Raw genomic sequence first — 7062 nt, 5'->3', positions numbered from 1 at the left:
ACCTCTTTAAAGTGTTGAAAAGCAAGGATATCACCTTGAGGACTAAGGTGCACCTGACCCAAGCCATGGTGTTTTCAATCACCTCATATGCATGTGAAAGATGAACAATGAATAAAGAAGACCAAAGAAGAATGATACCTTTGAATTGTGGTGTCGGAGGAGTATATTGTATATGCCATGGACTGCCAAAAGAATGAACAAATCTGTCTTGGAAGAAGTACAACCAGAATCCTCCTGAGAAGGATGGATGGCAAGACTACTTCTCACATACTTTGGACACTTTATCAGGAGGGTTCAGTCCCTGGAGAAGGACATCATGCTTGATAAAGTACAGGGTCAGCGAAAAAGAGGAAGACCCTCAACTAGATGGATTGACACAGTGGCTGCAACAATGGGCTCAAGCATAACGATTGTGAGGATGGTGCAGGACTGGGTAGTGTTTCATAGGGTCGCTATGAATTGGAACCGACTCGATGGCACCTAACAACAACAACAACAATATAACAAGTAAAATAACATGCACAGTGACAATAGCACAAACAACAAGAAGGGAGGAATTATTAGTGTATTGTAATAAGTTCTTTCATTACACATGAAGTGGTATAAAAGTATCTGAAGGTTGACTCTGATCTATGTATTCTGTAAGGCTTTGGCAAACCACTAAGCAAATTAAAAATGAAATATAAATAATCGGATAGCGGAAGTAAAATAGAATCAATATAATCAAATAATCCTAAACAAGAAATAAAAATATTAAAAAAGAAACAAAGAAAGAAATTATAGAAAAGAGATAGCAATATGTTAGGTTTCGATTGAAGGTTATCAGCCATTAGATTAAATGTAAATTGCCTAAGCTCACCAATTTAAATACAAAGATTGTTAGACTGGATAAAAAAGGAAGACTAAACTATAGCCAGTCTACAAAAAACCTAAGTTAATTATAAAGTCATAGGCAGGTTAAAATTAGAGAATAGAAACATATATGCTATCAAACACTAATCAAAAGAAAGCTATGGTAGCTTTATTAATAGCAAACAAAATAGACTTCATAACATAGAATATTACCAGGGCTAAAGAAAGACATTAGATAATAATTTAATAAGCAATTCTCCAGGAAGATAGGATATTCCTAACTGTATGTATGCCTAATAAATTAAGATAATCTGAAATAATCTAATTTATTTCAAAATAAGAAAAATCTGATGAACTGAAAAGATAACTAGACAAATCCACAATTGTTGTTAGATACTTCAGCACTCCTCTCTCAGTAACTGTTAGAACAAGAAGACAGAAAATCAGTAAGTGTATAGGAGATCTCAGCAACACTATCCACCAAACTGACCTAATTGACAGTTTAGGACACTCCACCTAACAATAGCAGCATATGCATTCTTTTCAAGTGGGTTGGGGACATTCTCCAAAGTAGACCGAATTCTAAGCCATAAAACAAAACTTAAAATTTTAAAGAATTTAAATTATACAAAATATGTTCTCAGAGCATAACAAAATTAAACCAAGAACCAGTAAAAGAAAAAAAAATCTGGAAATTCCTCCAACATACATATTTTAAATTAAAGAGCACACAGATAAATAACTCATGGGTCAAAGAGGAAATCACATGGGAAATTAGAAAATATTTTGAATTGAAAAATATGACATAAAATATGTATTTCCAGGTACAGAAGTGCTCAGAAGGGGATTTATGTCAATTTATGGTGATCTAAAATCAATGATCTAAGCTTCAATTTTAAAAATATTAGGGAAAAAAAAAAGAAAATCAAAACCAAAACAATCAGAAAGAAGATGATGAAGAGCAGAAATCAATAAAATTGGGAACAGAAAAATTTATAGTAAAACAAAGAAACTAAAAGTCAGCTCTTTGGAAAAAAATCAGTAATGCTGATGAATTACCAGCCAAACTGACCAAGGGGGAAAATAAGACAGATTTTCAATGTCAGGAATAAACAAAAAGACACCATGCAGACTCTATAAACATTAAAGTATAATGATGGAACTCTACAGAAAACTCTACATCCATAAATTTGAAAACTTAGAACATACTTTCTTTAAAAGATACTACCTGGAAAAGCTCACTCAAGAAGAAACAGATAAAAGGAATAGTCTTAAACTATTAAATAAATTCAATTTCTAATTAAAAAATCTTCTTTAAAAACCTCACCTTCAGGTCCAGATGACTTCACTGGCAAAATCTACCAAACATCTAAGGAAGACATAGTACCAATTCTATATAAACTAATCCAGAATATAGAAAAGATGGAAACATTTTCTACCTTATTTAATGAGGCCAGCATAACACTGAACATGAGTGGAAAAAAAAAAAACTAGAAAAGAAAAATATGGAGCAATATTCCTCATAAACAAAAAATGTAACAAGTCTAAACGAAATACATGAAAACTGATTCCTATATATATATATATACATATGTATATATATATGAAAGATCATGACAAGTGGATATTGCCCTAAGAATTCAAGGCTGGTTCAACTTTTAAAAATTAGTGAATGTAATTCACAATATCAACCAATTAAAAGGTAAAACCATATGATTATTTCAGATGCAGAAAACATTTGACAGCATCCAATATTGATTCCTGATTAACAGCAACAACAAAACTCTCAGCAAACTAGGAATAAAAGAGAATTTCCTCAATCTTATAACCAAAAACAATGAAAACCTGTTGCTGTCGAGTCGATTTCAATTCATAGCGAACCTACAGGACAGAGTAGAACTGCCCCACAGGGTTTCCAAGGAGCAACTGGTGAATTCGAATTGCCAACCTTTTGGTTAGTCAGTCGAGCTCTTCAATCTTATAAAGGGTGCCTATAAAAATGTTGCCACTAGCATCTTATTTAATGACACATTTCATTATTTTACCCTACAACTGGTAACAAGGCAAAGTCATCCTCTCTCAATTTTGCTTTTCAACATGGGACCAGAGGGTCTTCATCAATGTAATAAGATAAGAAAAAGCTAAAAATTTATATAGATTAGAAGGGAAGAAATAAAACTCTCTCTATTCACAGGTGATGTGACTACCTATTTAGAAAATCTGAAGGCATCTATAAATAAGCTAAAATATGCCACAAGAAAGTTTATCAAGGTCATAGGCTGCAAGTTGAATAAACCAAAAATCCCATTGCTGTTGAGTCAATTCCTAGTCATGGCATCCCCATGTGTTATAGAGCAAAATGGAGCTCCATTAGGTTTTCTTGTCTGTAATATTTAGGTAAGCAGATCACCAAGCCTTTCTTCCATGTTGCCACTGAGTGGGTTCAAACCTTCAACCTTTCAATTAGTAGCAAAGCGTAAACTGTTTGCACTACCGAGGGACCTTGAAAGTTCAATACACACACAAAAAAAGCATTTCTATATGTTAGTAATATACTACTGGAAATTTATGTAAAAGCAATAACATTTAAAATAGCAACAAAAACATAAAATGCTTAGGTAAAAATCTTTCAAAATATATGCAAGTTCTGTATGCTGAAAACTAAAATCACTTATGAAAAAAATCAAAGAAGAGTATTAAAAAAACCTGCCACCATCAAGTCGATTCCAACTCATAGCGACCCTATAGGACAGAGTAGAACTGACCCATAGAGTCATAGCACTTAACCACTAAGCCACCAGGGTTTCCAAAGAAGAGTATATAAATGTAGAAATATATCAGGCTGATGAATTGGACAAACTCAATATTGTTTAGATGTCAATTTCCCCCAAATTAGAATTAGATACATTGCATTTCTCAACAAAATATGTGCAGGGTTGTTTTGTTTTGTTTTGTTTTGTTGTTTTGTGGAACATGACAAGTACATTCTGAAAATTGCAAGGAAAGGCAATGGAACTAGAATATACAAAGGGATTTTGAACAGAAAGAACAAAGTTGCAGGATGTACTATAAAGTTACAATAGTCAAGACGAAGTGGCATTAGAGAAAGGATACACATTTGGATCAAAGAAACAGAACAGAAAGCCCAGAAACAGACCCACAAAAATATGGTCAATTGATATTTAAGAAAAATGCAAAGGCCAAATAGACTACACAAACCACAGCCTCATCTACCTTAAGACCAGAAGAAATAGATGGTGCCCAGCTACCTCTACTGACTGTTCTAATCAGGGCCACAATAGATGAATCCTGATAGAATGGGAGAAAAATGTGGAAAAAAACCTCAAATTCCTAAAAAAACAAACAAACAAACAAAAAACAAGCTTACTGGACTGGCTGAGCATGGAGGAATCACCAAGACTACTGTCCTGAGGTATTCTTCAAACCTTGAACTGAAACTAAATCCTGAGGTCACCTTGCAGCTAAATAACAGATTGACTCACAAAATAATGAATCTCATCCACAAGTACTGTGATCCTTTATAAAATCACCTATATGAGACTAAAAGGTCAACAATTACTTTAAAATGAAGATGAGAGTGTGAGGGAGCAGGGAAACTAGATTAATGGAAATGGAGGAACCAGAACGGAAATAATGAGAATGTTCATGCATTGTGAAGAGTATAACCAATGTCACTGAACAACATGTGTAGAAATTGTTGAATGGTACCCTAAACTGCTGTATAAACCTTCACTGAAAATATAATAAAATATTATTTAAAAAGGGTGAATTTTCCTGTATGTAAATTATAACAATAAAATAAAAGGGAAAAAATAATCTATTGGGTAAAGCCAATCTCCGATGATGAAAGTAAAATAAGTGGTGCTTCTGATGGAGGGATTATTAATTGGAAATGGTATGAGGGAAGTCTCTGGAGTCATGGCACTGTTCTGTAACTTGATATTCATGCGTAAAAACTAATTTCACAGTATACTTAAGATATGAACATTTCACCATGTGTAAAATATGTAACTTATTCTAAAAATCTTAAAAATATTTATTTAAACAAAAAAATAAAAAGATTGTCTATGATTAAATACTTCAGTTTGTAACCTTGATTGTTGTATAAAATTTTAAATGAGGAGAAGCAAGAAAATCTAGGCAGATGTAAGGAATGTGAAATTTTATATTTCCTTCCAACAGCCCCTCTCCTCTAACCCCACCAGATTGTTGGAGCAAGAAATGTAGACAGCATAAAAAAATGTATTTTCTATTAAAAACAAATAATTAAGGGGATGTTAAATTGACATTTTCATGTTGATTCCTCCATATTACTAACTTTTCCTCAAAATGCAGTTTGCAGAAGCACGGTTGAAAAAGTAGTTTTGGAAAATTGTAGACATTAGGTTAGTACTGAGTATCAGACATCCAAAATGGGTTCTGATATTCAATGTAAAATTTAAAACACTTGGAGTGAACAATGAAATTTTTGAATTATTTTAAAAATAAAAGTAGAGGCTGGGCCCAGATGTTGGAGTAGTCAGACGCTTCCAGTGGTCCCCCTTACAACAAAGACCAGAAAAAACAAGTGAATCAATTATATATGACATTCTAGGAGCCCTGAACATCAAAGGTAAAGTTGAGGAATAGGACTGAGTGGCAGGGGGAGAGAGAGATGCTTCAGAAGCAGAGAGGAGTTCCCAGACCTGACCCAGCAGTAGCCAGAGCCCTTCAGGCCAGATCAACTAGCGGTGGGCGATGAGGCAAGCAGCGGCGCTCGGGAGGTGTTTTCCACATCAGGAGAGACCCAGTGGCAAAGAGTCTACTCGGGCATCCAAAATCAGTGAGAAGCAGCCCACGATCAGTGAAAGATAAGTACTTGCATCTGGCTTACTGCGAGGATCAAAAACACCCCCCTCTTGGGAAAAATCTCTCTCCCACTTACCTCGCTGCTCCCTGCTCTGCACTAGGTCTGGGACGGTTATAGTGATTGCCGAGTCCCCTGGGCCGGAAGTAGGAACTGTCATGCGCTCTGAGCCATTTTCCCAGACTTGGAGAGGGAACAAATTAACAAACATGAAAAAATAATCTGCCAGCTCCCTCAAGCCAGGAACTCAGGATAGGCACAGCTCCTTTGCCTAGGCACAGGCATAAGGGGTCCACAGACTTTGAGTGTCTTTCCCCTGCAGATTCTTGTGTGGGCCCATTTCAATAGCTTAGGCCTTCATTACCACAGTACAGTAGGGTATATACCTGAAGTCTGACTTCAACTGTTTCAGCTGTGAAGTGGCAGCTTCGTGACATTTGACACTGCTCTGCTCACTAAGCAGGGTCTTCACCTACCCATATCATAGGCTTGAGGACTGGTGGTTCCACCCACACCACCTAGCCATCTGCTGCGACAGGTGCCCAACAATAAGTGGTGCCCTCCAGTCCTTACAGCCAACAGCACTGGGTGCTCATAGACCGGCTGTAAAACCCACCCAGCTACGTACTCTAGGGAACAGGGACACGCTTTCCTCCCAGACACTCGGGGGCGGACATCAGTCCCCTGTCTTGCTCAGCATTTGACCACCTGCTGCAGCTGGATGCCTGTGCCTACACCAATCACCCATGCTGGCTTAGGTCTGTAGTTGAGAGCCTGCAACACACACTTGGTGGGCGATTACCTGAGCTGAATCCATACAGGAGGAGTGGACAGACTCCCGGGCTCACATACTTAGCGGCTGGTCTGGCCACTTGGTGGCAGGACATTGGAGCTTCATGAGCAGCCTATTTGTGCATATCAAAACAAACAAAATAAAGCTAGGACACAGAAAGCAAACATAAAATAAATAAACGTAATAACATATTGATGGCTCGGAGACAACAGTCAATATCAAATCACATAAAGAAGCAGACCATGATGGCTTCAAGAAGCTCCCAAAATAAAGAATCAAGAAATTTTCTGGAGAAAGAGAATTTCTTGGAATTATCGGAGGCAGAATACAAAAGATTAAAATACAGAACTCTTCAAGAGATTAGCAAAGAAATAAAGCAAAAACAGTCCCAGCAATAGAGGAACTTAAGATGATTAGAGAAAAGCATAATGACAAATTTAACAGGCTGCAAGATTCCATAGAGAGACAGCAATCAGAAATCCAGAAGATTAACAATAAAATTTCAGAATTAGAGAACTCAGTAGAAAGTCATAGGAGCAGAATTGAGGCA

Source organism: Trichechus manatus, unplaced genomic scaffold (assembly GCF_000243295.1).
Source record: "Trichechus manatus latirostris isolate Lorelei unplaced genomic scaffold, TriManLat1.0 scaffold00051, whole genome shotgun sequence".
NCBI classification, from domain to species: domain Eukaryota; kingdom Metazoa; phylum Chordata; class Mammalia; order Sirenia; family Trichechidae; genus Trichechus; species Trichechus manatus.
This window is presented reverse-complemented; position numbering follows the sequence as displayed.